The 27,759-nt window shown below is 49.3% G+C and overlaps 1 pseudogene; it reads left to right on the top strand.

The window, feature by feature from the left end:
* On the top strand, positions 1-27,759 carry LOC8083443 (annotated as a pseudogene).

The following is a 27,759-nucleotide window of genomic DNA, read 5'->3' as shown; positions in this document are numbered from 1 at the left end:
TGCGTTCGCGCCGTCAGTAGCACGTGAGATTCAGAGCTCTAAACCCTCTTCTTCCCCTCCCAAGCCAATCCCGCCACCGCATCATCGCTCGAAACCCTAGCCCCATTGGGCGCGTCGCTCGGAATCCCAGTCCCCTTCGTCGCCGCCGCGACCGCCGGAGAGGCCATGGACGACGTGTGCGAGGGGAAGGACTTCTCCTTCCCGCTGTGGGCGAAGCTCGCATTCCACGAGGAGCTCCGACGCACCGAGGGCGGTGAGGAGTTCGTCTTCTACGACGGACCTCCCTTTGCCACGGGCCTGCCCCACTACGTCCACATACTCGCCGGCACCATCAAGGACGTGGTCACCAGGCACCAGTCGATGCGGCGCCGCGACTTCTCGCGACGGTTCGGGTGGGACTGTCACGGCCTCCCTGTCGAGTTCGAGATCGACGCGCTCGGCATCACCAACCGGCGGCAGATGTTCGACCTCGGCATCGACAAGTACAACGAGACTTGCCGCAGTATCGTCACCAAGTACGTCTCTGAATGGGAAACCGTCGTCACGCGCTCGGGTAGGCGGATTGACTTCAAGAACGGCTACAAGCCCATGGATCTCAACTTCATGGAGAGCGTCCGGTGGGTGTTTGCGCAGTTCTGGGAGAAGGACCTCGTCTATAAGGGCTTCAAGGTCTCATCTCTAATCTCACTCAGCCAATTTTCGAGTCTGCTGATTCCCATAATTCTGAGTTGTACAAAGCTTGACAAGCTTAGGATTCAGTGAATGTAGTTTGACAAGCTTAGCATTCAGTGAGAAGCACATTTCCTTACATATTTTTACTGTTATATGCTGACATGCTGCTTTGATTGTTTTGATCTATATAATTTTATATATGAACTTTTAGCTCGCTCTAAATATTGCTTCAATAAGGCAAGAGAATGTCATTTATAATTTGATGATCTTGGCCTTGTGATCTTAGGAATTATGTGTGGCTTACTGGCTTGTAGGGTAATCTGTGCACTGTAGTTGCTGCTAATGTACAGAAAATATTATTTTTGTACAAGTTGCGTTTTGATCGTTCTTGAAAGAAGAGAAGAACAAGAAACAAATAAATTATCTGGCAATACAAAACTACAAATTATTCTCTCTATATAAAATGAGGAAATGCATCTAAGTTCTATTTTTGTTCACTGTATTGCAGGGAATTCCTTAAAACTTTGTGAACTCTTTGTTTTTGTTATAGGTCATGCCATACAGCACAGGATGCAAAACTGCACTGTCAAACTTTGAGGCAACACTGAAATATATGGTTGGTTATTGGCTTCCTAGATGATCTAGCTAATTTTATTTATTGTTGCTGTTTATAGTAACTGATTTTTAAGGTGTATCATAGACTGTTCCTGACCTGGCGGTGATGGTATCCTTCCCTGATGCGGATAATTCAGCTCTTGTTGCGTGGGCTACAACACCCTGGACGCTTCTGAGTAACCTAGCGTTGTGTGTCAATGCCAATCTCACATATGCAAAGGTTGGTACTTGTAAGCTGTTGTTTATTATATTCCATTGAAGATGCTTACTGTGTACAAACAGGTTAAAGACAAGTCAAATAGAGCAATATATGTTATTGCGGAATCTAGGCTTGGGCAGTTACCAGTTAAGGCCAAAGCTTCAGGAAAGAAGCAGACACCTTCAAAGAGAAGCAATGATGAAGCTGTTCAGGACGGTTTGGATAAGGAAACATATGAGCTGTTGGCAAAGATTTCTGGGTCATCCTTGGTTGGCTTAAAGTGAGTATGCTTTCAAATTTTTATAGATGTTGTCGTTGGCCTTATTTCCATCTCATATGATTTCCGCACCATTGTGTTAATGCAATTTGCATTACATGTATCGCCACTTCGTAGAACTTGTGAACTAGAATTTCCAGTTCTATTTACTGAAGTTGTGGCCGGAATACAAAGCTCTTCCATAGACTAAGCTTCCTGTTTTCCTTTTGTTAGCCACTTGCTTGTTTTGTAAGGTGTTGCTGCTCTGAGCTAAGTTCATAACTTCATATAGCTTTTTGACTTGGACATTCATTTGGAATTTAAGAAAAGTTCTCTGCATTTGGATATCTTGCATTGATATAGTTAGCATCCACCCCAACAACAGTTCCACTCCATAGTCTACTGAAGTATTGTAGGTGCTGGACATTATTCATTTACCAAGCACTACCACTCTTCAGTCTTAATTATTGAAGATTGTTTGGGAATCTCAAATTCATGTGATGGCGCAGAATTACTAGAGCATGTATCTGGAGCTTTTTCGTTCTAATGGCTGTTGCTTTTTTTTTTTCTGGTTACAGATATACTCCTCTATTTGATTTTTTCATTGAACTTCAAGAGATTGCCTTTAGAGTGATTGCTGATAACTATGTCATGGACGGTAGTGGAACTGGTGATGTACATTGTGCTCTTGCTTTTTTTTTTGAAGTAATTGTGCTCTTGCTTTTGGTGAAGATAATCATCATCTTTGCCTTGCTGCTGGGATAATTGAGGTTGGATTTATCCTTCTTTAGTTCATGTTTATCCTCACTAAGTGATGTGCTAAGGCTAAGTGAACACACCAGTCCTTTCATATAACCAGACAACTATGACATCATTCCACCAGAAGGCTTGATTTTCAGAATCTCCTCAACATCTGTAGGCCAGAAATAGCGATGCAGCACGTCTTCCTTCCATGCACCTCGCCTTTTGTCCATCAGCTGCACCACCCACTTGAGGTGACATGACCTCACTCTACCCAAGGGACGGAATGTAACTTTCCTTGGTATCCAAGGATCTCGCCATATCCGAATATGATCACCAGACCCTACTCTCCAGTTAACACCCTTTTTGAGCAAATCTAGCCCATGCACAATGCTTTTCCATGTAACTGACTGATCCACTGGAAATGCTGTATCCAGCAAGCAGCTATTTGGGTAGTATTTAGCTTTCAAAATCTGTGCACACAGGCTCTCTGGTTTCTCCACTATAATCGCCACACGCTTGCCGAGCTAGCAAGGCTTGGTTAAATAGTTTTAAATCTCTGAACCCCAGAAACTCCAAGCTCTTAGCTGTGGTAAATTTTCTCCAAGCAATCCAGTGGGTGCTAAGGCTAAGTTCTTCAGGGTTGAGAAAAATCGGTAAACCAGCATTCTCCTTTTAGAAACATGGGGGAATACTGCTATCTATTTAATTAAAATGACACCTAATGATGATCTGACAGTAGGACAATTTTGGGAGAGGGGCATGGTAGTGTCTTGCTTCCACCGGTCCACCCTTTACCACTATTGGCAGTGGCACTAGGAGCGCATCCATCAGCATGCTGCAATTCTAAGGAGAGCGCTCATTTTTTCTAACGCCTCCTTTCTTTAACTTATCTGTTGCCCCTAAACTCTTGTTTTCGATCAGTGAACTACTTACTATGCACATTTGAATCTGATTATAGAGCTAGAGCTTAGTTCAGTATTTTCCTAGTGTTCATAGTTTGCCTTGAATTCGAGGACTTAATTCATTTTCCTTTTTGCCACAACATTGTTAATTATCAATGAAGGATGTACTTGCCATGCTGCTTTGATTTTCCTAATGTTCACAGTTTGCCTTGAATTTGAGGACTTAATTCATTTCCCTTTTTGCCGCAACATTGTTTGAAGGATATACTTGTCATGCTGCTTTGATTATGCAAACATCTCTTAGGTGATGGCTAGCAATGGTTCTATCTGATTTCTTGCTCTTATTTCACAAATTGGATTTTGGAAGAATGGTCATCATCTAGTGTGACTTGCTTTATTGCATCTTTTTGTATGTTGTATCTCTTGCCAACTGTTCCTGCTTATGCAAGCATGACCTTGCTTTAGTTTTTTTTCCTTTCTAATTTTTTCCTTTCTGATGGCTTCACATGCAGACTGCTGGACTTGTTTCTGTTGATGATGATGATGGGTGCTTCATTGATAAAATATCTGATTTTAAAGGGCGATATATCAAGGCAGCTGACAAGGATATCATCAGTGCTGTTAAGGCAAGTTGATGTTTTAGTTCTCCATGGACTGATATCTCATCCCAGTCTTTCAATGACCTTCGCTTCTGCTTCTAGTTCCCCAACCAGCATCCCTTCATCTACAAATTTCATACACTAGTTAAGATACTAAAATATGCCAAGTTTCAATGCTGATTTCCCTGAGGGCTACTCTGAAAAGTGATAAACTATATGAACAGGATAAAGGAAGACTTGTTAGTAAGGGAAGTATTGAGCACTCTTATCCATTTTGTTGGCGATTGGGTACTCTTATTTATCGAGCTGTTCCAAGCTGGTAACCTTCTACTACTACTGTACATATATATTTTGTTCATATGCTGATAATTTATGATTTTGCTATTTGGCTTGATTTCAAGTTAGTACCAATTCATCTTCTTTTTCTGATAACCTGACAAACCTGTCCATTACCAACTTCTCTTACGACATGATCGATCACTTTATGATTCTTTTTTTCATGTTATAGTGTATACACAATAAACCATTCTTTTGAACGATTTTCGTTTTCTTTATTCCCTAGGAATATTGCCATTACCAATGCTTTATACACAGTGGTTTATATGAATTTTTCTTTTTTAGTTTGTAGCTCATTTTTGGTTTGTCCATGTCCAAAGGAGACCTTCAGAGGCACCAGTGCATTGTGGGGTCCTAAGTCGAGATATCAATGTGAGGAGAGGTAGAGGAAGACCGAAGCTGACAAGGGGAGGCAATAGAAAGTGATTTAAAGGGTTGGGATATACCTAGAGATCTTTGTTTGGATAGAAGTGCTTGGAAAGCATCTGTTGACGTGCCTGAACCGTGACTAGGGGCTCATGTTGGGTTTCAACTCTAGCCTACTCCAACTTGCTTGGGACTAAAAGGCTTTGTGGTGGTTGTTGTTTGTGGCTCATGTTTGGGTTCTTCTCTAGCCTACCCCAACTTGGTTGGGACTAAATGCCTTTGTTATTATTGTTGTATGTTACCATGTTACTTCAGCTCATCTTCCCTTTACATTCATTATAGTCTCTTCCTTCTGTATTACTTGTTTCTACTTGGGGGATCTACCCGTGAAAGAGCTTTGCTGTAGGTTTGTCAAGGTTGAGAAGATTAAGGACAAGTTGCTGGAATGTAACAAGGAGACCTACTGGGTGCCCGATTTTGTTGAGGTATTTTATGGCTTTCTGCTCCTGAGTCCTGACAGTGCCATGAGGAGATAACATTGTATGAAAAACGCTGTGTGCAGGCACTCCTTGTAGCCTTTAACCGTATTTTGAGACCCACATTAGAATTTAGATGGCTATGAGAGTATCTCACATTGGCTATATCTCCATAGAGGTTCTGTGTTTTGTGATTATCGAAGTATATTGCATGGAGACATGTATTTAAGGCACACAGATAAGTAGGAAGGGCATTTTTTACGCTCATTACATTGGGTTAGTAGGCTTATTTTTCGGAGCATAAAGTTATGTGGAATGTGCTCGTTGAAAGACCTGTGATGTATGCCATGGCACGGGTCAAGGCTAAACCAGGCCAAGTAGGTGTGTAGTAACTAGCAACCAAATATAGTAGCTCCTTAATTACGGATTTTACTCTTCTTATAAGATACGATTAACCAAGAGCATCAGATTACTCCTTCCATTTGAGATTAGTAGTTGTATTTTGTTTCGTTAGGGTGAGTCTTTGACCAACAATTTCTTTATCAGTAAATGAATTTTTCAATATAAATTTATGCACTAGTTTTGTACGAAAAATACTTGTGATTATGTGTATCACATTAATGGCATACTAATAGAGTAATTGTTGTTCATAGTCTTGTCTTAATGAAACGAAATACGCCTACCAATTTGAGAGGAGGATACTTGGTTTGTTTTTGGTGATTTTCTGCTGTTCTGGGCATGCCCTTCTAAGGGGTTGTATGAGCCACCTATCCTTGTTCTTCTTAATATAATGATACACAGCTCTCCTGTATGTTTGAGAAAAAAATTAAGCGGAGGGAGTAGATTTGAGCATTTACGTTTGAGTTATTTGATTGCTAGGCTAGCTCTATATGTAAAGAATGAATTATTCTAGTTTCTTTTCACAAGTTCTGCTACCAGTCTTAAACATCCATCTTTTGGTAGTGTGCAGTGTTTGTCGGAGCTATCTAGTCGCAAGTTCAATTCTTAAGTATCATCTAACATTCACATGTGGATGAAATTCTTAAATTTCATCTAAAATTCACGTGTGGATGAATTGTCGCAGGAGAATACTGGATGAATTGTTGCAGGAGCAATTCTTAAGTATCACACTGGCTTTTTTGTAAATAAATGAAACTAAGTCCGGATTGTCTACATGTAGATGTAGTCGTAAAAACAAGGAGGGTTCTGATCAGGGATTCAACATAATGAACCATTAGGAATAACTGGTCAGTACCTGAAAATTTTCAGTCTAGATCAGGATCTGCCTATGAGCATTTCCAAAAGTCCACATAAAATTAGATATTCTATGTTTCATAATCCACCCGAAATCGGTTCTATCCACAGCAATTTCTCTAAAATCTGCCTCAATGCTTTTTTTAAGATAAGATAGGGTGGATGGGGAGAGTGACTTGGAGGTAGGAGGATGATTTAGGGTGCCACTAAATTTAAAATGTTGGATAGGATTACTGTCGGAGGAGATTCTTTGTGTGCATAAACCTTTTTTTTTTTATAATAGCATGTTGAATATGGGCACTCCTTGAGGATCCTGGGTAGAAACTGGCAATTTTTTAGTACGTAAATTAATGCCTCAGATAGCGAGCGAATCGTCGTATGTCGCGGAAGCTGGATTATTACAGGCTATTTTTGGTCTTCAGGTATCCACTTCAAAAGAAACTTCTCTCAAACTACCTATAGGTGGAAGAGGGCGCATTATCGATGTGAAATGGATCTAGAGGGACCCCTTTGACATAATGGTTCGTGTATATATTTTACAGAAACGTGAAATCAAAGTTGGGGATAAAGTAGCTGGAAGACACGGGAATAAGCTGAACCATGACTAGGGGCTCATGTTGGGTTTCAACTCTAGCCTACCCCAACTTGCTTGGGACTAAAAGACTTTGTTGTTGTTGTTGTTATTTCAAGGTTGTTCTGATATCTCTCTAGAATTGTCTTAGTAACCTTTGATTTTTCTTTCTAAACATATTATCAGGTCACTAATCTTCACCGACACTATGTTGATGATATTACAATTCTCTCAAAGAGAGGACCTGAATTTGGGGTGCTCAAACGTGTTGACGATGTAAGTTTCATTGGAACCATAACCATACTGATTCTTATTTGCATGTGCTGTACATCTTACTTTATTCGAACTTGTACATCTTACTTTACACTGATGTTTTGGTACATTTTCTTACTTATTGATAATAGCTTTCCATTACGCATTCAGATATTTAGATGGAAGATAGGTGGAAATGAGGTTTTGGCGTAATAGACTCGAGATGATTCAAGCGCAAAACATTTGCTTCTAGGAATATGTAATATGATCAGCTGTAGCAATTTGGTCTCAAGAAAACAAAATTCTGTTGTTTTAAATACTTCCTCCAGTCACTAATACATGTCGTTAGGAGGTTCAAGTGCAAAAATACTAACCAGCATCTCCTAACGGTACTAGTTGATGATACTAGTGGCTGGAGGGAGTACTAAGTATTAACCAGATACATATCAATCAAGATTTTTAGTTGTCTAGGTGAAAAATGCCTTCTCTTATTTGCCTAGGTTGCTGTAGCATCAGATGTTACCTTGGTTTCGCTGAAATCGTTGGTAGTATGGAAGTTCCCTTTTCAAGTTTGAATTTGATTGAAAGCAGTGATGTCCAATAGATAAGATGGCTGAAACAATGTACCTAATCTCTGCTGTGTTATTAGGTTAAATCCATTTTGGCCTTTTCTTAATCAGAGCTCTTCATTTTAAGAATTTCCCTTCCCTGGCCCATCTTGTGTGGGAGCTTTCAGCACTGTACCCTTTTTTATTGTGTGTGAAAACTTGGCTTGTCAATACCATTGACGTGAATATTGGAGCATATCAATGTCTTCAGTTTTGAAATGGTTCACTAAGCAATTATGGTTGTTGCCCAGGTTTTTGACTGCTGGTTTGAAAGTGGGTCAATGTCATATGCCTACATTCATTATCCATTTGAGAATTGGGAACTATTTGAAAAGAATTTTCCTGGCAATTTTGTGGCAGAGAGTTTGGATCAAACCTTTGGATGGTTTGTTACTCTCTTTCAGAATAGTATGAGTTATATAATTAGTTTCATTAGAGTGATGATTGGAGGGTCCATTTTCTTCCTTAAGTTTCTTCAATTATGGCCGGTGGTGATGTTTCATGATTATGCTATGCATGTTGTTTCTTATTGTTGGCATGAACAACTTGCAAATCTGAATCTGAACTGCCAGAGGGCAGCTTGGCCAGAGGCCGCTTGGATTGAATTGAAATGCAACAAGTTCTCACACAATACAAGGGAGAGGCGGCTGCTGCATATATAGCCTAGAGGGCAGACAGCACCCCAACATACCCTGACCACTCCTAACTGCCTAAAGCAAAACTGTCTAACAGCAACTTGGTTCTCAAGGCACCATGTTCAGCTTGGTTGCCAAGGAACCTATTAGGTAAAGTAAAAAACTCAATTACAGCAAAGTAAAAGGTAATTGGGCTAACACTAGGCTAACCCCTGTCAATTCTCCCCCTTAGCCTTGTGTGCCTTGGGGTTGATCTGCCTCAAGCCAATTCTTCCCCTCATCTCCTGGAATTTTGCCTTGCCTAGAGACTTGGTTAGGATGTCAGCGAGCTGATCAGTGGTGGACAAATGCTCAGCCTTGATGGTTCCATCTTCCAGGCAGCTTCTGAGGAAGTGATATTTTATCCTGATGTGCTTGCTCTTCTCATGGAAGACTGGATTCTTGGCTAGAGCAAGTGCAGACTTGTTGTCCATCTTCAGTTCCACCACCTCGACATTTCTGTCAAGGAGCTCAGCTAGCAGCCATGACAGCCACAGGGCTTGAGTAGCAGCAGTGGAGGCAGCAATGTACTCAGCTTCACAGCTAGAGAGCGCCGCCACCTTTTGCTTGATGGAGTGCCAACTGACAAAACAGCTGTCGAGGAAGAAGAGTGACCCACTCGTGCTCTTGCTCGTGTCAACGTCGCCGGCAAGATCACTGTCAGTGTAGCCGATGAAGCGGGCACTTCTCGGAGCCTTGGTGTAGTGGAGACCGTAGTCCAGCGTGCCGGCGAGGTAGCGCAGATCTGCTTGACCGCCCCTTGATGCTCGACGGTTGGCCGCTCCATGAACCGGCTCACATAGCCGACGGCGTAAGCCAGGTCAGGGCGCGTGTGCACTAGGTAGCGCAGGCTTCCGATGAGGCGCCGGTAGTGAGTGGGGTCGACCGGAGCAGCAGTGTTGTTCTTGCTGAGTCGAAGACGCTCCTCCATGGGAGTGTTGGCAGGATTGTAGCCATCCATGCCCCCCAGCTCGAGGATCCTCTTGGCATAGTGGGTCTGCCTCAGAGTGATCCCGGTGGCATCATGGTGCACCTCGACGCCGAGGTAGAAGCTGAGTGCGCCGAGGTCGCTCATGTCGAAGGTCTGCTTCATTTGAGCCTTGAACGCTTCCACTTCATCTTACCCAGCGCCGGTGATGATTAGGTTGTCGACGTAGACGCCGACAAGCAGGACAGTGCGCCCACTGCCCTGCCTGTACATTGCCGCTTCGTGGGCGCTATGCTGGAAGCCCATTGCCTTTAGGGTGTTGTCTAGCTTTGTGTTCCACGCACATGGGGTTTGCCGCAGGCCGTAGAGAGCCTTGTGCAAACTGTAGACTTTCCCTTCTTCTCCGGCGACAGCGTAGTCCGGCGGCTGTTGCACGTACACCTCCTCCTTGAGGTCGCCGTTGAGAAATGCCGACTTAACGTCCATGTGATGGACACGCCACCCTTCTTGAGCCGCCAGGGCGACGACACGAAAAGACTCCATGCGCGCCACCGGAGCGAACGCATCGTCGTAGTCGATCCCCTCCTGCTGGACAAAGCCGCGCGCCACGAGCCTGGCCTTGTGCTTGATCACCGCGCCAAGCTCGTTCTTCTTGAGCTTGAACACCCACTTCAAAGAGATGGGGCGGTGACCAGCAGGGAGATTGACCAGCTCCCAGGTCCTGTTCTGCTCCACCTACGCGAGCTCTTGCTCCATTGCAGCGCGCCAGGCGGGGTCATCCTTGGCCTGAGCATAGCTGGCCGGCTCTCCGGCATGCGTCAGATGAACCTTGGCGAAGAGGCGTGGAGGCGGCTCCGGCGTGGGCGCAGACCCGATGAGGTTGCCAACGGTGCGGTCCTGCAATGGCTCGTCGTCGTGGTATGCGTCGAGGCGATCTTCATTGTCGTCAAGCGGGGTGGCGAACTCCACGTGATTGTCGTCCTCTGCTTCAGTCGGTGATGGAGTTGGCGATGCAGGGGAAGCAGAGCCAGCGGTGGCTGGTGGTGATGGTGCAGGCGGAGTCGTGGCCGGCAGCGCGTGCGCCGGTGAGGACGACCCTGGAGCAGTGGAAGCTGGCAAGGTGGCCACGCTCTGCTCAGGCTCCCCCGGAGCTAGAGGTGACGGCGATGCAGCGCTGTCCATCGACGGTGAGTCGCCTTGTGCTCCCTCTTCACCTCCCGCCGTCCTGTACTCGACGATGAAGTCGCTGCTTGCCGCCATCGAACTCCCTGCAGCCAGGGATGACCAATCCCAGCCGCGACCTTCATCAAACACCACATCACGACTTACCTTGACCCGCTGCATAGCCGGATCAAGGATCCGGTAGGCCTTCGCCCCTTCCGCGTAGCCGATGAAGACGCTCGGCTTGTTGCGATCATCGAGCTTGCGCAGCTGGCCCAAGTCCTTGACGTAGGCAACGCAGCGGAAGACCTTGAGGTGGCTCACCGACGGCGCACGCCGTGCCAAGCCTCGTATGGGGTCTTGCCTAGCAAGCTCTTTGTCGGCTACCGGTTGAGCAGGTGCACCGCCGTCATGACCGCCTCTCCCTAGCACTTGGCCGGCATCCTCCTCTGCATCATCAGCGCGCGGGCGGTGGCGACCACAGTCTGATTGCGGCGCTCGACCACGCCATTCTGCTGCGGCGAGTGAGGCGCACTGAAGTGGCGTCGAATACCTTCGTTGGCGCAGTACTCCGCGAACTCGGCGACGGTGAACTCCCCGCCGTTGTTAGTGCACAAGACCTTCAGCGCGTGGCCACTCTCTTCTGCTTCCGCGTTGATCAACTTCACAACATCAGCAGCAGAATCCTTGGTGGGCAGCAAAGCAACCCACATGAAGCGTGACGCGTCGTCTACCATCAGGAGGAAGTACCGGCGCCCGCCAGGAGTCGCTGGCGTCACCGGGCCGCACAGCCAGCTCCAAAGGTTCCTCGGTGCGGTACTACGCCTGCTGCGGGAATGGGCGCCAACGCTGCTTGGTGACGACGCAGGTGTCGCAGACCTGCTCCGCGTGCTTGATGACGGGTAGGCCGCGCGCCATGGACTGCTGGCCGAGCTGGTGCAGCGCCTCGACGTTGAGGTGGGCAAACTGCTCACGCCAGAGCCAGTCGTCGTTGTCCTTCCTTGCGGTGAGGCAGACCGGCTGCGCGGCGTCGAGGTGGGGCACGTAGAGGCGGCTAGGCCCGCAGTTCACCTTGACCAAGAGGCGCCCGCGTGGATCCCAGATGCGCAACACGCCATGGTTGATCTCCACCTTGGACCCGCCTTCATCAAGCTGGCTCAAGCTCATGATGGAGTTGCGCAGCGCCAGGATGAAGTAGACGCCTTGCAGCACGCGATGCTCATCGTTCTTTGCCTGGAACACGATGGAGTCGACGCCTTGAATCTCCACCCTTGACGCGTCACCAAACTGCACCGAGCCGCGCACAGACGTGTCGAGGTAGGAGATCAGCTCGCGACGGCCGATCATGTGGTGGGTGGCGCCGCTGTCGAGGTACCAGCCGTTGAGCATGTCTTCGCAGCCGTTGTTCAGGAACGCGCGTGCTCTGGGCTCGCTGATGTTGACGTCGGCCTTGGAGCAGAATCCGCGGTCCGCGTCCAGCTTGAGGTAGCCGTGGGCGAGGAAGAGGGCCGCGTCGCCATCATCGGCCTGCGCGACATGCGCTGCTCACGTCGCGCTCGCATCGAGGCTCGGGGCAGTCCTTTGCCCAGTTACCGAGGCGGCGACAGTTGAGGCAGAGGTCGTCGTGGTTGGCCTTGTGGTCACTGCCGTCGCCTCCTGCCTTTCCTCCTTGCCCGTCGCCCTCGCGATCACCTCCCTTGGCGATTTTCCCCTTCTGCTTCTTCCCGCCATGCGGTCGTCGACGTGCTTCGCCACTGGAAGAAGCAGAGCCGCCCGCATCCTTCTTCTTCTGGCGCGCCAGCCACTGCTCCTCCGTGAGCATGAGCTTGCCGCCGACGGACACGGGCTCGTGCGCAGGCTCGTCGTCGAGGTCGTCCACCGTCTTCAACCTCCTGATGACCTCCTCGATGGTGAGGTCCTGAAGTTGAGCAGCTTCTCGATGGTGATCTTGAGCTGGGCGTACTTCTTGGGCTGGCTCGAAGGAGCTTCTCCACCGCTCGCTCCTCGTCGAGGTTCCTCTCGCCGTGGAGGATCATCTGCTGCTTCAGCGTGGTGAGGTGGAGGGCGTAATCCTCGATCTGCTCCCCAGGATGAAAAGAGAGGTTTTCCCACTCCTTGCGCAGCCGCTGCAGCGTGGCGCGGCGGACACGGTCGACGCCGATGCGTGCCGCGGAGATGGAGTCCCACGCCTCCTTGGCGGATGGCTTGTCCGCGAGCGACACCGGCATCTTCGGCGGAACTCCGGCGATGATAGCCTCTTGCGTGCGCCGGTCGTCGTGGTACGGGAGGTCGCCGTACTCGACGGCGTCCCAGAGTGGTGCGCCTGCATCTTTAGTCGCATGAACGTGCTCCACTCGTGGTAGTTGGACTTCGTCAGCTGCGGCCACGGGGTCCCTACGCCGCCGTCCTTGTACACCGTCTGAATCGCCGGAGACCCGTGACGGCCTCTGCGTCCACGACAGCGAGCAGGCGATGGGGATTGAGCCTAGCGATGCCTCTCTGGGCTCCGCGACGGGTTCCCGTGGCGCGGATCAGGGCTCCTAAGCCCGTGCGCGTGCGGCTCCCCGTCCATCTCCGCGCGGAAAGCCGCGGCCGTGGCGGCCGCCTCCTGAGCTGCTGCCTGCCGCGCCGCCTGTGCTGCCTGCGCGGCTGCGGCCTCTGCCGCTGCCAAGCGCCTGGTGCGATCGGCCCCTGGGTTCACCACGGCGCCTGCCTCTAGGTAGGCGTCCACGGCGACGCCGGTGGCAGCTGCTGCTGCTCTGGCTCTCTGGCTTGAGGTAGACATGGCCCCTGGGCACTCTCAACCTGGCTCTAGATACCAATTGTTGGCATGAACAACTTGCAAATCTGAATCTGAACTGCTAGAGGGCAGCTTGGCCAGAGGCCGCTTGGATTGAATTGAAATGCAACAAGTTCTCACACAATACAAGGGAGAGGGGGCTGCTGCATATATAGCCTAGAGGGCAGACAGCACCCCAACATACCCTGACCACTCCTAACTGCCTAAAGCAAAACTGTCTAACAGCAACTTGGTTCTCAAGGCGCCATGTTCAGCTTAGTTGCCAAGGAATCTATATTAGGTAAAGAAAAAAACTCAATTACAGCAAAGTAAAAGGTAACTGGCTAACACTAGGCTAACCCTTGTCACTTATGGCGTACTTGTATGGATCCTGAGAGATGAATCAAGAGCTTTCTGTTTGTTTTGAAGCCATTTAGACTTCCTAGAACTTGCTCTATGGCTCTACCTAATGATTTGCTGCAGCTTTTCTTGTTTTGCTCACTCTATATAGCAGAGTTATGGCAAGAAACATGGCTGTGATAGCCTCAGTTAATACATGTATTTTCATCACCTGGTCATAGCCTATTGTTCTCATTAACTATTAGCCAGAACTCTGTTCACCAATGTCTATGAATCTAGACACTAGCAAGAACCTGGACATCTTCACGACAAGCACACATTGCTGACAAAACTCTGCTTCTTTGTCTGTGAAGAAAACATGAATAATTTACTATGTGCTTGACCTCACTCCATTTCTTTATTGTCTTGGACGTCAAAATTTTCTCACTAAAAGGCCCCCTAATTTCTTCCACTTTATACTTATGTCCTGTATACTTCATGTCCTTATTACAAAATGTGTAACCTTAACCTGTATTGATCTACCCTTGTGAATCTGGTCTAGTTCTTAATACTTCTGTTTTGTTTAATCCTGTATATATAGTTTCCCCCAAGGCTGCTAAGAATAGAATCTCAATTATTTTGGTCTGAATGTATATGGTGCTGAAAGCCTGTAACCATGACTAATGCACTGTGATTTATGCCATACTTATTTAATAATGGGTATTTCGCCTTTATGATGTTCTTTCATACTGCAGGTTCTATACTCTGATGGTTCTCTCAACAGCACTGTTTGGGAAGCCTGCATTTAAAAATCTTATATGAAATGGTCTTGTCTTGGCTGAGGATGGTAATGGTAAGAAAATGAGCAAGAGCAAAAATAACTATCCTTCACCAAAAGATTTCATTGACAAGTATGGAGCGGTATGTTGTGCTTGGCTGCTTGCATTGAATAAGTCAATGACTATTACCGGAAGATACATTGCAATTTGTAATTAGAATGAAATCTGTTCTGTTTCAGGATTCTTTGCGACCATATTTGATAAACTCTCCAGTTGTACGTGCAGAATCTCTACGATTCAGAAGTAGTGGTGTCTATTATGTTGTAAGTTGATTTCTTGAAAACTCAGTGCTTCTTATTATGTTTTGGCAAGTCTACAGGTCTGCATACATCACATGATTTCAATTAGCCAAAGCTATCAATACTGTTATCTTTATTTAGGAAAAGAACATGACCCCTGATTTAGCACGCTCTAATTTATCAGGTGAAATATGTCTTCCTTCCATGGTATAATGCGTACAGATTCTTTGTCCAATATGCAAAGAGATTGGAAGTAGAGGGTCTTGCCTCATTTTCTCCGATGGAACAAGCAGTACTTCTGAAGTCAGCCAGTGTTTTGGATCAAACTGAAAGTCTAGTCAGCTTTGTTCGCCAGGAGATGGATGCATATCGGCTTTACACGGTTGAATGTTTTCACAGTTTTTCTGGATATTAGTTCCCTTGTAAGTTCTTTCTTTGTTATGATAATTTGATGTAATTAACCCTGCAGGCTGTGCTGTATTTGGTAAAATACATTGACTATCTTACTTACATATATGTGCGTTTGAACCGCAGACGGTTCAAAGGACGTACTGGAGACGAAGACTGCAGAGTTTCTCTTTCAACACTCTACCATGTAAGTATATTTCCAGTAGCATGCACTTCATCTGGCCAATGCTGCTGCGAAGTGTATATATTACCGAAATGGTATTTTAAAGCAAGTTCTTACATAATTTATATAGTTCGGGGTGGTATTGTGATGGTTCTGTTGTTTTGCTTTACTGTGATATGTTAATCTGAACATCTGAAACAATCCTGGACACCAAATATCACCCATTTCATTTTTTATGTACCTTTAAATATTCAAAGCTCCCAGTCATGCACACTTCATTTCTTGGTAGTTCTTTCTCCAGTTGATTAAGATACCTCATCAATTATGAAAATGCAGGTTCTTGTAACAACTTGCGTGGTGATGGCTCCATTTACACCATCCTTTACTGAAGTTTTTTATCAGAATCTGTGGAAGTGTCAAGTAAATCTGAGGAGAGCATTCACTTTTGCAAGTTCCCTTCCACAACTGGCGAGGTAATTGTTCATCTAAAACATTCCATTGTGTCTTACATTATGAGATTGGCTTATGATTTAATTGTTCATTGATTTTGTTACATTGCCAGAGACATGATCGTGTTGAGCAAAGTGTAAATAGGATGGTGACCATCATTGATCTTGCACATAATATTCGTGAGCGGCATAACAAAGCTCTCAAAACACCACTCAGGTATGCCTAAATTTCCTTAAATTTTTGCATGTGTATGTTTTCTGTGATGATGTGAATCACTTTGGCAGATTATGCTTATATAATATATCATCTTAATCATGAAATGTGAGGAATTTTGGCTGTAGCTCATAAGGTTTATAATTTGAGTTGTGTTTTTGCACTTCTGTACATGTTACTTGAAGGTCAGATGTAAATACAGTATTTGAGTTTTATACTAAATTTTGTTTTCATGATATTTAAAATAAAAAAGGGGAAAAATGCATGCTGCATTTTATAGCATTCGATTGTGTCATGTGGTGACTGATTTGAGTTTCAGGGAGATGATGGTTGTGCGTCCAGACAAAGAATTTCTTGAAGACATCACTGGCAAATTAGAAGAGGTTTGTTAGACTGAAGCCGTTGTTGAGCTTGTTTCCCATTCTGATAACAATTCATCATGGTCTGCATACTGTTTCAGGCATATATCGGGGAGGATAACAAAAGGGTAAAGCAGAAGCAGCGGGAGCATAACATTGTTACTGTAAGTAACTTGCTCCATACAGTGTTTGTTTTCAACCTTTTTTATCTGCTCTAGGGGTGTTTGGTTTTGGTCTAATTAATTTCTTGTGAACAGTTTTTTGTTAAGGTTGAGGGTACATCTATCCCTGTCCGGGAAGACCTGAGCACCATGACCACAAAAATGTTGGTAGATCATGCTCTTTCAGTGAAAGGAATAAGGAATTGTGATTGTTTTGCTGTTTATCATGGAAAAGTCTTATGTGAAGATAAATTACTCTCGGACTACAAAGTTTTCAGTAATTGTACAATTGAAGTCAGGGTCAGGGGCCGGGCTGGCATGTAAGTAAATTTAACATGCAATGTACATTTATCTTGACAAGTCACTCTTGAGTACTCTTTACTATAAGTTTGTAACTTATAATATTATCTCTAGGGAAAGACTAATTCATTGCACAACTTTCGATGATGAAATGAAAGATATTGATCGAATTAGTGTGATCAAACTTCCCAAGAGTTTAAAAAACAGAGTCACCCAAGCAGAGGCTGCAACATTCTTATCTGAGGGATGCCAATATCTTGCTCAGCAAGTACTCATCTCATTGTGCAGAGTGCACTTTAGAAAAAAGTGCTTCAACGGAAAATTTAATTCAACTCAGATCCTATTTCATGAGGGTCGAGCTGTGTTCGCCCAGAGTTGCAAAGAGGAAACATTTACTGAAGAGGGATGCAGAAAAGATTATCTTGTGATTGCACAGCTATTTAGACTCTACTTTTTTAACGATGGATCATATCCTCTCTATGTTAGTGACCTGGTTCAGTATTTATTGTCATGTCCCTTGGGTGTCAATTCAAATAGCGCTGAGGCTATTGCATTACTGGTGAATCATCCTGCTTTGACAAGTTTTGTGGAACGGATGGCACAATGCAGTATGCTAGATTCCATGGTCAAGAGGCTTACTCCAGATGAAATGTCTGATTTTGTCGCTGCTGTTGGATCTGAGTTTTCTTGGGGAGAAGTAGCTTCAAATGTTACGGCAATGATTGAGATTCTACATTTCAGAAGTAAAGGTAAAGATGCTGATGCAGAAGCCAGTGAAGGTAAAGATGCTAATTCAGAAGCTGGTCAAGAAGAAGAAAACACTTACTACTCCGAGGACCCAAGGAGTTGCTTGACATTTGCTAGAAACTATTTCAGGCATGCAAAACGCGATGTAAGTGGATGTTTTTTTGTTTGGCAATATGGTCAAATATGGATATAATTATCTGATTGTAAATGTTTCTTGTTATGCATAGCTTTTTTTGCTGAAAATTGAAGCTGCGTTTTCTTTGAATTTGGAGAACTTCCTACCCTTGATACTAAGACGCATCGTCAAGAGATTTAAAGGACCTTCAACATTTGATATTCCAAAATTGTAAGTTTAAGTTTACTTTTTCAGTTGTTTTATATTCTGCAAGTTCAGTAATGTTTTTTTTTCTTGAACACCTTTATTAGAATGGGAAAAATGTAGAAACTGCATACAGAAAAGGGAAAAGGTAAAGGAAGCCCCTCCCAATCCCACTGCACACACACACAAACAAGAGATTACAAAGGAGTGCGAGCTAAGGGACACAAAAACGACCACAACCAGCCCACCTCCAACCACCCTTATGGGCTGGGGCCTAATGACCTAAAAAGAGGCGCTCATGGAGGGCTGAGGTGCTAGCCAAACCAAAGTTCAAAAAGGCATTACTAGGCGCTCGCCTAGGTGTGCTTAGCGCTGGGCGGAGGGGTGCCGCCTCGCCTATGGGGATAGGCGGAGGGATAGATGATGTCCCTCCAGATCCAGAGCCGCAATGCATGAGGGAGGGTGTCGCGCTGCTAGATCCGTTGCCGTGCGGTCTCCTTGTCCTCCCTCCACCTTTGCTCCTGTCCTCGCCCTTCCCGTGTGGCACGGCAGCGATGACCCTGGCAAGAGCTGCTTGAGCGTCCCAAGGAGGCCTGTGGAGGGACACGGCAGTGGGAGCACCTCCACCTCCGTCTCTGAGGAGGAAGAGAGGCTCCAGAGGAGGCGGGAGCGCGGCGGAGGCAGCTCATCAGGCGACAGGGAGCGGCTCAAGCACGGCGGTGTGGCTGTGGGAGACAAAGGGAAAGGAAAGGAGAGCCCACAAGAGACATAGAGAGATGTGCTCAGAAGTCAGGACGGCTTACAAGATAAGGATGATAGGGCGGTGATTTGGTCCCTTACTTTTGTAAGAACTCCTAGAAACTTCCTTACTCTGATTCTCTTAACTGATTTCTTACATTCTGCCCCATAGAAGTTCTATTTTCTCACAAGAAACTATTAGATATACTTTTATTTGTCATTTCTCCACTCATAACCTCCTCGCTGATACTGTAGCAACAATAATTACACACACATATTAGTGTTTAATTCATAGTTAGTCACTTACATATACATAGTATATAGATTTGTATGTAGTTAGTCTCTTATTTCTTCTTTAACTTAAGGTAATTTAAAGTAATATATATTTATAAAAATTAAAACGCCTTGAAATGCCTAGGCTGCTATGGGTCAGCGCCTAGAAACCTCCTAGCGCCTTCTTGAACTTTGAGCCAAACACCACAGGCTGCTTTCATTAGCTACTGTGAGAAGGAGAGTCTGAATGTTTGGTCTGGCACTTTAAGACAATGGCATTCCTGTGTTTTCAAATCTACCAGGCAACAAGAATGATTACAGAGTTAAGGCCTTTGCGCATCTCCTTAGGGAGACCTCTAATAGCATTGCTCCCACCACCGGGAGAAACTGGTTGTAGAGATATGTGGTGCCACCGCAGACAGGTTAAGCTTCTTAAAGAGCAGTGGTCTAGGCCTGCTGTGCAAATACACAGGAGATGAGAATATACTGAGCCTGGTCACAGAAGGGACAGGCCGACGGGTGAGACATCCCACTTTTGGCAAGACAGTCAGCCAAATGAAAAATTTGCATTTGAGAGGAGCCTAGCTTTTCTGAATTTTTTTCTAAGGGGAAAATTTGATAGTCCTGAGAAAAAAGCTTGGTAGGCTGACTTGCTGCTATGGTAATCAGAAGAGGAGAATTTGCATCGATGTTGATCAACATCTTGCTGAAGGACCAGGCCATGTACTAGTCCCAAATTCGAAGGTACTCAACCAATACTTGTACTTTAAGGGGCCCTCTTATATCAGGTACCCAACCCTGATAATTTAGAGCCTGAGCCACTGTCCTCTTGATAATTCTGCTAGGGATCAGCTTGACCCTGATAATTTAGAGCCTGAGCCACTGTCTTCTTGATAATTGTGCTAGGGATCAGCTTGAATAAATTAGGTGCCAATTCAGCAACTGTCTTGTCTTGCAACCATCTACCAACCCAGAATTTTGTTGATTTCCCATTTGCCGACAGTGGTTTCCACAGCAACCTTGAAGAGTGCATGGGCATTCCTTGGTACCTGTATTGGCAGACCAGCCCAAGGGATCTATCTTTTGCAGCCACAACCATTGTATCTGGAGTGCCCACCCTCAAGTTTATGAATTCCAGGCCGTCTGTCTTGCCAAAAGTGGGATGCCTCACCCGTCGGCCTGTCCCTTCTGTGACCATAAAAGTGCCCTGCCTTGTTCATGAGTGAGGCTTACCACCCGGATAGGTAGTCAGCGACTTTATAGACTAGTGGCAGCAGATCAGCCTTGGTAGGTTTGTGAATGGTGAGGGAGACCCAGGTAGATGCAGGGAAAACTTCTGATGGTACATGATAGAATTTCTGAGGTGAGCTCAACGTCCTCCGCACTGAACTAGATGGTGGATGCCAAGCTCTTCACCATATTGGTTCTTGTTAGAATTAGGGTTTCTCATTACTTGGGCTAACCCTAACCAGGGTGCCATATAATTAGGGATACATGGGCCTCATGGGCCTAGCCACATGGGCCTGCATTACACATACTCCAACACCCCCTGCAGTCTGAACTACCGGCGCAGCGGAGTTGCAGACTGGACTCGAAAAGAATCACACACACGAGCCCCCCCACAGACACAACTAGCCACTAGTGATGTTGAGGCTGGAGCGGAACTCGGCGAAGGTCGAGGACGGGAGGCCCTTGGTGAAGATGTCGGCGAACTGGGAGGTGGTCGGGACATGGAGGACCCGAACATTGCCGACAGCGACCCGGTCCCGGACGAAGTGTAGATCGATCTCCACATGCTTGGTCCTCTGGTGCTGCACAGGGTTGGTGGAGAGGTACACCGCACTGACGTTGTCGCAGTAGACCAGTGCGCTCTGGGAGAGAGGGCTGTGGAGCACGGCGAGGAGCTGCTGGAGCCAGGAAGCCTCAGCCACGCCGTTGGCGACAGCGCGGTACTCCGCCTCGGCACTGGAGCGGGAGACGACCGGCTGGCGCTTGGACGACCAAGACACCAGGTTGCCGCCTAGGAAGACGGCGTAGCCGGAGGTGGAGCGGCGGGTGTCCGGACACCCGGCCCAGTCGGCGTCAGTGTAGACGACGAGCTCGGTGGAGGACGACCGTCGGTGGAGGAGACCGAAGTCGACTGAGCCGCGGAGGTAGCGAAGGATCCGCTTGAGAGCGGTGAGGTGTGGCTCCCGGGGATCATGCATATGAAGACAGATCTGCTGAACTGCATAGGTGATATCCGGTCGGGTGAAGGTGAGGTACTGAAGTGCCCCGGCAAGACTCCGATATGCAGTGGGATCGGTCACTGGGGTACCCTCAGCCTCCGATAGCTTGCCCTGTGTGTCAACCGGAGTGGAGCAGGGCTTGCAGTCAGTCATCCCAGCTCTCTCCAGGATGTCAAGAGTGTACTGTCGCTGGTGAAGGAGTAATCCAGCGGGGTGAGGCTCAACAGTGACCCCGAGGAAGTGGTGGAGCCGACCCAGATCTTGCTGAAGTGATGCGATGATCCGTCGAAGGAGGGACTCACCGGAGGCTGTGAGGACAATGTCATCAACATAGAGCAGCAGATATGCAGTCTCAGCCCCATAGTGATAGATGAACAAAGAGGTGTTTGACTTGGCCTCCACAAACCCCAGAGTCAGCAGAAAAGCAGCAAACCGATGGTTCCACGCCCGGGGGGCCTGCTTGAGGCCGTAGAGAGACTTCTTGAGCCGACACACCATGTCGGGACAAGAAGAGTCAACAAACCCCGCCGGCTGACTGCAGTAGACTGTCTCAGTAAGAACGCCATGCAGGAAGGCATTCTTGACGTCCAGCTGATGCACGGGCCACCCGCGCGTGAGAGCCAGTGAGAGCACCGTGCGGACGGTGGCCGGCTTCACCACCGGGCTGAAGGTCTCGTCGTAGTCGACACCGAGCCGCTGAGTGAAGCCCCGGAGAACCCAGCGAGCCTTGTACCGCTCAAGGGTGCCGTCAGCCCGGCGCTTGTGGGTCCAGATCCACTTGCCGGTGACGATGTTGGAGCCCGGCGGTCGTGGCACCAGATCCCATGTCTGGTTTGCGAGGAGGGCCGCGTACTCCTCTTCCATCGCGCGGCGCCAGTGAGGGTCCAGCAAGGCCTCGCGGACGGAAGAGGGTACCGGTGAGACTTGCGAGTCCCCGGGCATCGCCGCAAGAGCCCGGGGCTGCAGGGTCCCAGCCGCGTGTCGCGTCACCATCGGGTGAACATGACGCGGGTGTCGGTGAAGGAGCGGTGGGTGGTAAACCGGCGTCGCGGCCCGAGAAGCTGGGTGCCTCGGCGGCGGGGTCGGTGTCGCCGGCGGGGAAGACGTCGCCGGTGGCGCAGGTGACCCCGGCGAAGAGGGGGCCACCGGCGCTGCCAGAGGCAGCGGCGCCAGCCGGGCACGTCGCTGGTAGACGCGCACCGGCTGGGCGAAACGTGCCGGTGGGGCCGGAGTCGGAGACGCCGACCCGGGACCCACGTCGGGAGCACGTCGCTGGTAGACACGCACCGGCTGGGCGAAGCGTGTCGGTGGGGCCGGTGTCGAAGGTGCCGACCCGGGACCCGCATCAGGCGCAGGGGCCGGGCCGAAAGGTGACCCCTCGGGACCCGGGCAGGGTAGAGGCCCCGAGGTGTCACGGGCGACAGGCGACGTAGCAGTACCTGCAGGAAACACCGGGAAAGGTGGCTCGACCACCGGGTCAGTAGGAAACACAGAGGAGAGGTCAAGCTCCGAGGTGGAAGCAGGAGTGGTAGTGGTGGAAAAGGGGAAGATCGACTCGTCGAACACCACATGGCGAGATATGAGGACTCGACGAGAGGTAAGGTCGTAGCATCGGTACCCCTTGTGATCCGGGGAGTACCCAAGGAAGACACAGAGAGTCGAACGGGGTGCCAGCTTGTGAGGAGCGGTGGCGGTGGTGTTGGGGTAACACGCACACCCAAAGACTCGAAGGTGATCATAGCGAGGAGGGGTACCAAAGAGAGTGTGGTGTGGTGTGGGAGCTGGACAAGCAGCGGAAGGAAGGCGGTTAAGGAGGTAAGTGGAGGTGTGCAAGCTCTCGGCCCAGAAGCGAGCAGGAAGAGAGGCCTGGAGCAGGAGAGTGCGCACGGTGTCGTTGGTGGTGCGAATCATGCGCTCAGCCTTGCCGTTTTGAGAGGAAGTATACGGGCAAGACATGCGCAACTGGACACCGTGAGAGAGAAAGAAGGCGCGGGAGGTGGAGTTGTCGAACTCCCGACCATTGTCACACTGGACAACCTTGATAGTGAGGCCGAACTGTGTGGAGACCCAAGCGAAAAAGTGGACAAGCGCGGAAAAAGCATCAGACTTTGCACGTAAAGGAAAAGTCTAGGAATAATGAGAATAATCATCCACCACCACAAGATAGTACTTGTATCCAGAAATACTGATGACAGGAGAGGTCCATAAGTCACAATGTACAAGGTCAAAAATGCGGGCCGCATGAGAAGAACTAGAAAAAGGAAGACGAACATGACGGCCCAGTTGGCACGCATGACACAAATGCTCATCGTGAGCCCGAGTACATCGAATATCGGAACTACGACTAAGCTGCATCAAAGCATCACGTCCAGGATGGCCGAGACGCCGGTGCCAAGTAGTGGAGGTAGTGGTGGCGAAGGCAGCTGACAAAACTAGCGAAGAAGGCGAGGCAGATGCCGGAAAGCGAAGAGTGTAAAGGGGCCCCGTGCTGTCACATCGGAGCAGAGGACGCCGGGAAGCCAAATCCTTCACAGTAAGACCAGAAGAGTCAAACTCCACAGAACAAGAATTGTCAGCTGTAAAACGACGAATAGAAAAAAGATTGTGAACCATAGAAGGAGCAACAAGAACATCAGGAAGACGAAAGGAACCATGGGGGCCGGCGGCACCCACAGAGGTGACAGGAAGACAAGACCCATTAGAGACCATAATGGATGAAGGGATAGATGGAGAAGGAGGGTGAACAGAAGAAAGTATACCGGGGTTAGGAGTGGTGTGGTAAGTAGCCCTAGAGTCGGCGACCCACTTCGGCCCGACTGGAGGTGTCAGGGCCATGGTGCTGAAGGAGTGCGCCAAGGCCGCCTGGTCCCAGCCGGCAGACCCGGGCAAGGTCGCCAGAGGAGTAGCCCACGAGGACGCGGGGAACGGGGCCACCCACGGGGTCACTGAGAGGAACCCCGGGGGAGCACCCGCGAGCATGGCCGCCGGCGGGCGAGGCTCGCCACCGGAAGCCTGGAACGGCCACATGGAGACGCCCTGACCATGGGTGGTGGAAGGATGGCCAGGTTGCACCCCGTGGAGGTGGCGGCGTTGTATTGCCCCCACGACCTGCTCCACGTCCCCCACCACGGCGACGGCGGCCGCCACGGCCCCCTCCACCCCCGCTTGGCCCGGGGGGAAGAGGGCCAAGAAGTGACGACTGTGGTGGCGGGGCAAGACGGGGCGGAGGAGTGGCAGCGAGAGCAGTCGAGGACGAGGACCCTGAGGACCCAGGCTGGAGGCCCTGAGTAAGCTCCTCCATGGCAAGGTCGTCACGGACCTGCAGGAAGGTGGGGAAGGGCCGCTGCCGGGTGATCGACGTCCGGAGGTAGGAGTATCGGTCACTGAGCCCGCGAAGGACGTTGAGGACCAAGATACGGTCCTCCACGGGCCAGCCGAGGTCGCCGAGAGAGTCCGCCATGCCCTTCATCTGGCGGCAGAACTCGCTGACGGAGAGATCGCCCTGGACGAAGGTGCGGAAGCTCGCGTCGAGTCGCAGTGCCCGGGCCTCGGCGTTGCCCCAGGAACTGGCCCTCGAGCGCTAGCCAGGCCCCGCGAGCGCTCGGAGTGTTGCGGACGAGGTCGTGGAGGTCGAGGGAGATCGTCCCGAGGATTCAAGAGAGAACGATGCTGTCGAGACGCAGCCACGCGGGTGTTTGGACTGCGACCGAGGCGTCGACAAGGACGTGGTCGTCGAGGGCGTAGCGACGGAGGGTGAGGAGGACCAAGTCCCGCCAGCGAGCGTAGGAGGGCGACTCGGGCTCGAGGACGACCGGAACGAGGAGGCGGATGTTCTGGACACCCCCAGCCTGGTAGTGGAGCTGCGTCACAAGCGGATCGGCCGGGTCGTGCCAGAGGACCCGGGGACCGGCTGCCGCGGTGTGAGCCACGCGGGGACCGGCCGAGGACGTGGCTCCGACGTCGGGCGAGGCAGGTAGGCCGAGGAGCTGCTCCGCCTCGGCGACCTGGCGAGCCAGGGTGTCGGCCGCGTCGCGCTCGCGCTCCCAGGCGATGGCGGCCTCACGGACGCGGGCCATGCCCTCCGCAACGGCGGCCCGGGCAGCGGCGAGGGCGGCGGCGCTGCTGTTGAGGTGGGAAGCTGGAGGCGGGGCGGAAGTCGAGGCGGTGAGGTGCAGGAGCGTGTCGTTGGCGCCGGCCGGCATCCCCAGCCCGGCGGCCATGGCAGCAGCAGCCCCTGCAGCCATGGCCGCAGGCCCTACCTCCACGACCAGGGCGTCGACACCGGTTGAGGCCCCTATGGCGTCAGCAGCAACATCCGTAGGCAGGGCACCCATGTCTGCCCCGGCGCCCACGGCCATGAGGGAGGCGGCGGCGCTAGGTGGCCCCTGAAGACGGGCGGAGGGAGCTCCAGGCGGGCGGTCTCCGGGTACGGGCGCAATCGGGGGCGGACGGACGCCTCCGGGCGCAGCCCCCTGCAGCGGGCGAACGCTGCCAGGCGCGGCCAGGCCCAGAGCGGACGCAGCCGGGGGCGGGCGGACGCCTCTGGGCGCAGCCCCCTGCAGCAGGCGAACGCCGCCAGGCGCGGCCAGGCCCAGAGCGGATGGATCCGCCGCCAGTCGGGCGGGCGCAGGCCTGGGCGCGGCTCCCAGTGGACGGCCGCCAGCAGTTGGATCGGCGGCGGCGGCTGTGATCTGTGCCCAGGTAGAGGAAGAAAGAGGTGGGAAGCTGTGGAAGTAGGAGGAGAAGGGAGGAGGGTGGTCAGCCATCAGTGGCGCACGCCGGCCAGCCGGTGGCTGGCAGCAGGCGGCGGCGGCTGGGGAGGAGAGGGAGGGAAGAAAACCTAGCTTTGATACCATGTTAGAATTAGGGTTTCTCATTACTTGGGCTAACCCTAACCAAGGTGCCATATAATTAGGGATACATGGGCCTCATGGGCCTAGCCACATGGGCCTGCATTACACATACTCCAACAGTTCTGAGTCCAGAAATATGACCGAAAATATCCAGCAGGTCCTTGATAATGAGAAGATCATCTCTTGCGGGGTGGAAAACAGAGCCACATCATTAGCATAAAGAGAGATGCAACTGTGTCTGCTGGACAGCAAGTGGCGGCATGAGGTTCTCTCTACAGGCATGATTAACCAAAGAATTTAGGGCATCCATGACCAAAATAAATCATGGTCGTGAGGCCCATGCTGCAAATACAGGCGGCGCTGGTGAGCTGACTGGCTCTCCACCTTGTGCCAGCCACCTGAATCCAAGGAGGGCTGATGCGCAGCCACCGCCACCACGGTAGACAGACTTTGTGTGAAGCGCGTCAGCAGGCTTGGCAAGCAGTACGTCACGGTAGCTGACTGCCCCTGAAGTGTGGCAAGAGCCGCCGGAAGGGGCACTGGACTGGAGTGCTGGAAATAATCTTATGTCTAGGTGCATCCTAGTGTGTAGTGTCTAGGTTCATAACATTTACTTTAGCTGCTTTAGACCTTACATGTAGTCACTGTTGGAGAGAAAGGGCGAATAATGGGGGGAGATAAAAAGGGGCAGAGGAAGGGGAACCAGGCGTAGAGGAGGGGAGGTTGGCCTGGAGCGAGGCACGAGCACGACTGAGGAGGTGGTCACCTGGGCTGGAGTAGCTGCCAGCATGGGTCTGGGATGGGAGGAGGCGCTGAGAGGTGAGGCTGGGGAGTCCACTACTGGAATCTTCTCGTGTAGTAAAGTTTATGTATTTTCCTCCTTAGGCTTGGTGACCATGTTGCTGACAGGAAGCGCAAGAAAGATTCTGTAGGCACTGAGAATCTTGAAGGTATGCTTTCATACATGATTTATTTTTGGATTAGCATGACGAATTGTAGGCAGCCAATTGACAACTCCTCATTTCTTGCAGAGATGGCAGCTCCTGCTAAGAAGCCGAAAATAAGTTTTGGTAAGTTGCTTTCTATAAGTAGGTTACTAAAGTTTCTAAAATAAATGCACCTGAAATTGTTGCATGATTTTGCAGCGTTGAATGTGAAGAAAAATCAGCGTCCAAGAATGGGTGCCCCATTTGGTGAGGGTTCTTTTTATTATGCAGTCCCATTAGTCTTTATTTTACTTTTTTACTGCAAGGAAAACAGTTTTTGTGGCTAACGATATTATTTGGATATGTGCTTCTTTTTTTGTTTAGTTGAGATGGTTTCTTTTGCTTTGTGTTTTTCGCTGGTTTGTCTTGTAAACTGGTGTTCCCAGTAACCCGGTATTTGCTTTCAATACAAGCAGGGCCATGCCTTTGGTCTAAACATGTACTGATTTTGAATGGCTCTTTTACTGGTGCAGTTTGCACTTATTTTTGGTATGTTACAGTATATCTAACGTGTGTTGTTAAAAGATAGAAACTTATATAAAGTTCATGCCTGACAATAGGTTCTCAATCCGGAAGGAGCTGACCTGGAGCTTCTGGTTTGGTGTGGACTGGATGAATATATACCCAAACTTGAGTTTTTAGTATATTCTAAATTCTACTCATTTTTTTGTTTGTTTGTTATGAGATGCACTCCACATAATTCCATATGCCCAGAATGGTTATTAACTGATATGCATGTGTGAATATGCAAA

Source organism: Sorghum bicolor, chromosome 6 (assembly GCF_000003195.3).
Source record: "Sorghum bicolor cultivar BTx623 chromosome 6, Sorghum_bicolor_NCBIv3, whole genome shotgun sequence".
In the NCBI taxonomy this organism is placed as follows: Eukaryota; Viridiplantae; Streptophyta; class Magnoliopsida; order Poales; family Poaceae; genus Sorghum; species Sorghum bicolor.
This window is presented reverse-complemented; position numbering and strand designations above follow the sequence as displayed.